Source organism: Schistocerca serialis, chromosome 7 (assembly GCF_023864345.2).
Source record: "Schistocerca serialis cubense isolate TAMUIC-IGC-003099 chromosome 7, iqSchSeri2.2, whole genome shotgun sequence".
Classification (NCBI taxonomy): Eukaryota; Metazoa; Arthropoda; class Insecta; order Orthoptera; family Acrididae; genus Schistocerca; species Schistocerca serialis.
In genome coordinates, this window is record NC_064644.1 from 121,634,526 (window position 1) to 121,641,953 (window position 7,428).

Genomic DNA, 7,428 nt, shown 5'->3' on the forward strand with positions numbered 1-7,428 from the left:
ACCATAATAGTGTTTTTAGACCATTTTTTTGTATGGGTTTGGCCATTATTGTTTCGATGCACTTGGCCGTAATACACACAACGTGGGATAACCTGTTTTTGCTTTACACACTGTGGTCAAACATTGGTCAAGATACACATGAGGTGTTAATGTTCATCATCCGTATCATCATTTACAGGGATGGTGTCGCCACACGGCTGTGCAGATGTCTTCAAGCTACAGTAATAAACATGGCACACTGGGGATACAAATTGCAACAAGGTCTTTAAATCATTCTTTTTCAATGTGCTAATAGTGTGTCCATTGGGATATAGTATGTCCAGAGTCTCAGTTACTTTCGACCCTCGTTTAGCAAAACTGACATCGGCAAACTGGACATCTGGCTCATTGGAGTTCTTATAAAACATGATATGAGGAGAGGATGCTTTGTACTGAAGCCACTGAATATGGAACCATTGCACTCTGGTATTTTGTGTCGATACGTTATGGTTACGTATGTTTCTCTCTAAACCTACTGTGGACGTGAAATCTTTCCTTGTCATCTGTATAGAAGTGAAGGGTTGTTTTTTTTGTGCAGTGATGATGACATTCATCCAGTCAAAGGATGTGTATATTTTCAGGTGAAATTTCCTGTTCTTCATGATTATACCGAAGTCCTGGTCACATGGTAGGTATGAATTCTCACTGACTAGTAATTTATGGTGGATTACTTCCGGTGTGAAGTCTGCATGCAGAACCATGAACTGACACAGAAAGGCCATTTTTGTATTCCAATTTTGCCTGCCACATTGATCCAAGTACATAATCAGTTGCTTTGTTTGGACATTATGCTAACTGTAATGCATGAGACATGATTCTATTTCTTGCAGTCCTCAGGATGCTTCGCTCTACTCCATACATACATGTTAGCTTTCTTGGTACATAGGTCGTGTATTCCAATGCAGTATGTCAACAATTGCCGCTTGTAGCAACAGATACCTGTTGTAAGCACCAGTGTCGGTAAAGTCCTCATCAAATCAAAGGCAATCACGGACGTATCATCCTGATGCCTCTCTTCTGCTGCATCACGATGCATTCCCATCCCCACGCTATCAGCCTTTCATTGATGTAACTCTCTTTCACGTTCCCACTTACCCTTCTCTTCTGTGGTGTCAGTTGCAGCATGTTTGATGTTATAGAGGTCACATTATGGCAGGAATCACTTACAGGGGGGTGAAAGGACAGTTTAAATCTTGTATTAAATATTTGACCAAACATGTAGTACAAGACCAGATCATCATGGTCAGCTTTATACAAATGGTATAACTTCCCCATTCTCAGGTCTGGTGACAAATACTTCTGATCCATTGTTTCATTCATTCGTGCATAATGGCTCGTATATGCTGGAAACCATTTAATGAAGTTCTCTATCGCAACCGTCTTTGCTATTGGTGTGCCTCGCTTATCGATGGGTGCTGCACTTTGTGTGAAAATCTGCAAAATGTTCTTAAAGAATATTTTACACACCTTCTTGTCCACTCCCTTTTCATTTCAGAAATGGTATAGACGTGTTTTTACTCGTCGCGACTGTGTTGTACCAGAGGAATACGCGTGTGCTATAGGGACTACCTTCACCATAGCAAAAATGTATGCCAACTGCAAGTCGAAACTACGTAATGCGTAGAACGAGTCAAATAATTGTTGCTGGTGTTCAGGTGAAAAATATTGACCACATTCCTTCGGACACGTGCATGCTCCGAGGGTGGGAGATTTCTTTAGCACTACATTTCCCTTCACGTTAATGTATTCTTTACCTTTTGAGCCCTTTTCTTTTTAAATATTCCATGCCGACAGGTGTGCATTCCGGACCCGTTTTCTTCTTCGTTGTGCTGCAATTACGGTACCAGTACTACAATTCCCCTCCGGTATGTCTATGGTTGACATAGTAGGTATGGTATCTTTCGATGTACCAGGTAGATTGGGCTCTGCTAACATGACATATAACTCATCCGCTGTACCACCTGCACGCTGGCTGAATGGGCCAGGTGCGCATTCCACATCTGAGGCATCGGTAGTAGTGTCCAGTCCAAATAGGTCTGAAATGGAAATGTCCCATATCTGCACCGGTGTCCATATCAAGTCATATGAGTCCAACAAGGGAAAATAACACCATCCTTACCTTGCAATGCGGCTTCGACATTGTCACTAGGGCTACCGCACGTGTCGTTATGTAGCGCACGCGCGCGCGCCCACACACACACACACACACACACACACACACACACACACACACACACTCTCTCTCTCTCTCTCTCTCTCTCTCTCTCTAATGATCGTTCAGCACAGCTGACGCTGCCACATTGTCCATGGTGTCTGAATACATGTCCGGCGATTGTAGGACATAATGGTAGGGTGTAAAGTGTTGTTCTACGTGAATATCTCATTTTTTTCAAAAATGTGGGTTAGGCCACTATTGCACTGATAGCCTCATATGTGAATATGCCCCTTCACCAACTTTTTTCTCCTTGTACAACTGTAGTTAAATAATGACTGAAGATCTGTGGTGTGGACGACAAAACCACTAGTATAAATATTCGAGTACTATCTGTCAAAAACAAAATTATTTATTTATGCATTTATTTTACCTGGCAAGATTAGGGCCTTCAGGCCCTCTCTTACACCTAACCAGGCATACTCAGATTCAACAAATTTCAGTTTCTACAGAACATTAAGGATATATAACATGTTATACAGTATTAATGTTAAAGAAAAAAAATAGAGATTATAAAAGTAGTACAATGATAATTATAACAATCAAAAAATAATTATAACAATCAAGAATAATAATAATAATAATAATAATAATAATGAGTATGTGTATGAAAGTAAACATATTTTTCTTTTATGAATGTCAGTCCTATTGCTAGTTGAGAATTTTCTCGTTATATTCTTGCAGCTTGTGAGTTATTCTCATCAAGCAGAGACATAAGACGATGGAATGGGGTGAAAGAGATATAGAAGAGGTAGATAGGTTAGAGGAAGAGAAATAGAATGGTAAAATTCGAAGCTATGATGGAGAGGAGAAAGAAAAAGATGAGAGGGGGACAACAATGGTGGCTATACCGTCCCTAATATGTATGTCTTGAGTCCCCTCTTAAATTATCTTGCATGTTTTTGGTGCATAGAGAAACTTTTAAAGATATGAGTGGGAAATAGTGCTTTGAGCTAGTGGCAGTGCTCAATAAATTTTGTGTGTATGTAACAAAAACAAACTAATAATATTTATATTTCAATTGTGTAAAATGTGAGTAATCAAATTGCTCCTTGTTCCACATATTGTACTGCATATGACACATGCAGTAGCAAAAATACTTGTGGAAAATTCAGATTTTTTGGGAGAGTTGCAGTACCATGAAGTAGGGGGAGATGATGATCACAGTTTCAGAACACTGAATGAGAACTGAGCACCCCACATTGTCAGACTTTTCAGACCATTTGCTGCTTTAGTTGTTACCAGCTTTGATGCTGTATTGAAACTTCCTGGCATTAAAGCTGTATGTTAGATGGGGACTCGTACCTAGACTCGCGCCCTTTACGAGCAACACTGTTACTAGGTTATCAGAAGTATAAAGTGTGCCTAGATAGTTCAGTCGGTAAGAGCACAGTGTGGAAGGGTCTGCCATGGAGCCCTAGTAAAGTGCACAGTTTTAATCTATAGGAAAATTTGGAGGCTGGTATTTTGCTGTTTTGTGCAAACCTTTTTCTTATTTAGGTCACATGTAATTTGCATAGCTGAATTGGAATTATTTAATAATTGATTTTCACTTCCCTTTCAGCAACAATGGACCAGATGACACTGTATTTGATATAAGAATTTGTTACTTTAACAAAGCTAAGCGATGATATAACACCTGACATTTGCTGCATGTGCTTTACCACAATTACTAATAAATATGAGCTCCCCAACAGGAATTTGAGAAAGAAAGGTATTAGTTACTGACTTGCTCAGTGTAAATTGGCTTGCTAAATGTTAGAATGAAGTAACTTTGGGATGATGTGTCATTGCCAAGTAACATAACTTACATACAAAAGCTTCTACAGTATGCCGCTGAAGGTAATTAAAAGAAATTCACATTAAGATGAACAGAAATGACGCTCTTATTCTACGACAAGAAGTGTGCTCACATCACTGCAATTTACGATAGTGCCTGGGACATTACAAAAGATGGGAAACGCTTCTTAATAGACTGTATGATCACCATGAAGAACAAAGTGTGCTCTGCAATACACTCCCAGGCTCGATGGTAAGGAGTTCTTGCGGTATGAGGTTCCATTCCTCGAACAGCACACTCGACAACTGCTGGATGGTTGTTAGTGCATATAGACGAGCTTTAGTATATCTCCCAAGCACATCCCACACATCCTAATTTAATTCAGTGGTACAGGAAGGCCAGTCCACTCACCGAATATTGTCTCATTTCAAGAGCTCCTGCGCTGTTTGATGCAGTCGAGAATTGTCATCCACTCCTAAAAAGACACACGTGGGTGGGTCCCTTCTTGCCAGTTGCACAATGTTCTGGCCGTCTACTGCTGTAGTTGACCACAGCTGATGACCTCCTGTCATTTGGACAGCAGTGCCTGTGGTTTGGAATGCTCTCCATGCATGTAAAACAACATTACAAGTGCTACCAAACTTTTAGTCTACATTCTTCACACACCATCCTCCTTCCAGTTTCTCAGTGATTCTTCCTTGGGTGCAAATGTTATGTCCAGGCCATGTCGTAATGAACATCACTACAGTGCATCACTACTGCTTGCCGAGTGATGCACACACGGTCTTTTCCTGTTACTTCAACTACCTTGTGCTGCGGGGCCAACCCCATTCGGTACTGTAGTTACACTGACTTCTTGCCATGTGAAGTCTGGCTTTCTGTACCCGACTGGGAAACCTCTGCCAAGATGCTCCCACGCTTTCATGCATTTCCGTCAAGTTGTTAATATGTCATGTTACTTTATCTATCTCGTCCTAATGATGCGCACTGCCATATGCTAAATAAATAAATTTATCTCGTCCTTAAGTTTTGCAGAGTAGCATATTTTTGTGCAGACTTCAATGTACAAAAGCAAGTTACTTTTGTGAAAAATGTCTGTCATATAATATACTGAAATAAAATATCAGGTACTATTGAGTATCCACCTTGAGCTTAGTGCAGTTTAATTAAAGAGAATTACACCAGATGGGTTTTGCTTTCATTTATTTAGCATCTTCCGTGGTTATTTTGCAAATTCGATACATGTGCTTGTACATTTTTGGTTATTTTAGGTTAAAAATGGCATTTTGTTTATAAAGTTGGTGTTCAAGTTATTCATGGTGTTTCTATACATATTCTGCTTCTTCTCTCTTTGCCAGCAGCAGTTGAAGTTGAAACGTTTCGATTCACATATGCACTTGGCAGTTTTGGCCATTCTGCATTATGTACACTTCACTTTTGTAAACTGTTTCTCACTCTGCACAGTAACAGTGTTTATGTCTGTTCAAATTTTTTTTTTTTTATGTTGTGTTTCCAACCTGTGAAACAATTTTGTGTGTGTGTGTGTGTGTGTGTGTGTGTGTGTGTGTGTGTCACATCTCCTCTCACATTTCTACCTAACATAGAAGACAATTTCACTAATTGGGGCGATTGATTGCAAACTTTTTTATTTTAATTTTTTTTTAATTTTTAAGTAGTTGCTGATCTCAGTACAAATTCAGTATTGGGCTTGTCCTGGTTCATGAGATATGCCAGAGGAGTCCTGTGGGTCTGGGTCCATCTTTACTGCATTCTCCCCTCATCGGCAATGAAATCCACTTACATATTTGATCCAGTCTTGTCAAATAGTGTGAGAGTTTTTAGAGCTCACTCGCTTTACTGCTATTTGCATCAGTATTGGACATTGGTTTTGGTTCTGGCTCCTGTTTTGTGTGCTATTCTCTTCTGGAATTTTATTCTCTACATATTCTTGTCTGATTCACGTCACCTTTCTCACCTTTAGCCACTTTGTCTTAAATTTTGACACCTTTTAAAATTTTTGTGACCTTTTTCAATATTTTTTTGCTCTTTTCAGAAGAAAATAAATTACTCACTTTTGTTTCCAATTTTCTATATTCATATTTGTTCATTTAACTTTTTGTAATGCTTCAGTGATGGAAGCAGATAAAATCTAACCTGTGGGGCATCTGAAATTTGAGACAGGTTGTTCCTTTTTATTTTTCTATTTCTGACACAAATTTGGTACTCTGTTCAATTCTGAAAATGAAATGATGGGGAAAATGCAAATTCTATAATGACCTGTTTGAGAAGACGATACAGTAATTTGAAAGCTGAAGTCTCTGCCTGAGGGAGAAAAACTTAGTGAAAGTGAACTATTTTGCAATGTGTGTTCTTCCTCCACTAATTCTGAGAAAAGGTTTTCAGGCGGTTTTTAACCACTCACTTTCAACAAAACATAAGTTCTTTCTTTTGCTTGTGCCTCAGTTCCACAGTTTGCACAGGTTCAGCGATGTCACAATCGGATTTGGCATGGTTCATTTAAAGGGTTGACTGGATGCCATCCTGCTGCCACCCCAGATCTCCCGGAATGGAATCAGTGTATCCCAGCTGTCTACATCTAGTGGAAGCCATGAAAGAGTGCAAATATGTTGCAAATGTCTGTGAGTTGAGTATTAACCTTGTGGGGTGTGGAAAACCTCCTATAAACCACATCCACACTGGCTGGCACACTGGTCCACGTCATTAAGCCACCAGGCAGATTCGATTTGGGGCCAGCACGCCTACCCGAGTCCAGGAAGCAGCGCATTAGCACTCTTAGCTAACCTGGCATGTCTTTCAACAAAACATGGATCACATCAGTTACATTTAGAACTTTCAGATCAACCACAAACTTCAGTTTTGGTATGTGTGCAAACAGTACAGACGTTAAGTACCAAGGATAGTTCACCACCACCGAACTGATGTGGACAGTGAAATTAGTGATTTCTGATTACTGCACATAATTACCAAATGATATCTGTAAAATTTTTAAGATGATATTCTCTGATAATGTCCATGAACATCTCATAAGAAAATGAGATACCTGATAACTGATGGACTGGCATCACATTTCCAGGAACGTATATTAGAGGAATCATGTTCACCATATTACACATTGATTTTTGATCAAACTACCAGTGTTAAAGATAAAAAAGAACTACAAACAACCATTACATTTTGGTCAGAGTGCAAGTGTTGCATAACATCACAACACCTATGAACTTTGTCAAGAAAGCAGATGGTGAAACATTACATCAAAAAATTATGTGAAGCAGTTTCTGTTGCCAACTTGTCCCTAAATAGGCTAAATGCCTTATACTGGGATCAGGGTCAGATGGACCTAGCGTTAATAAAAAAGTGTTTAGGCTTTTAGATAGTG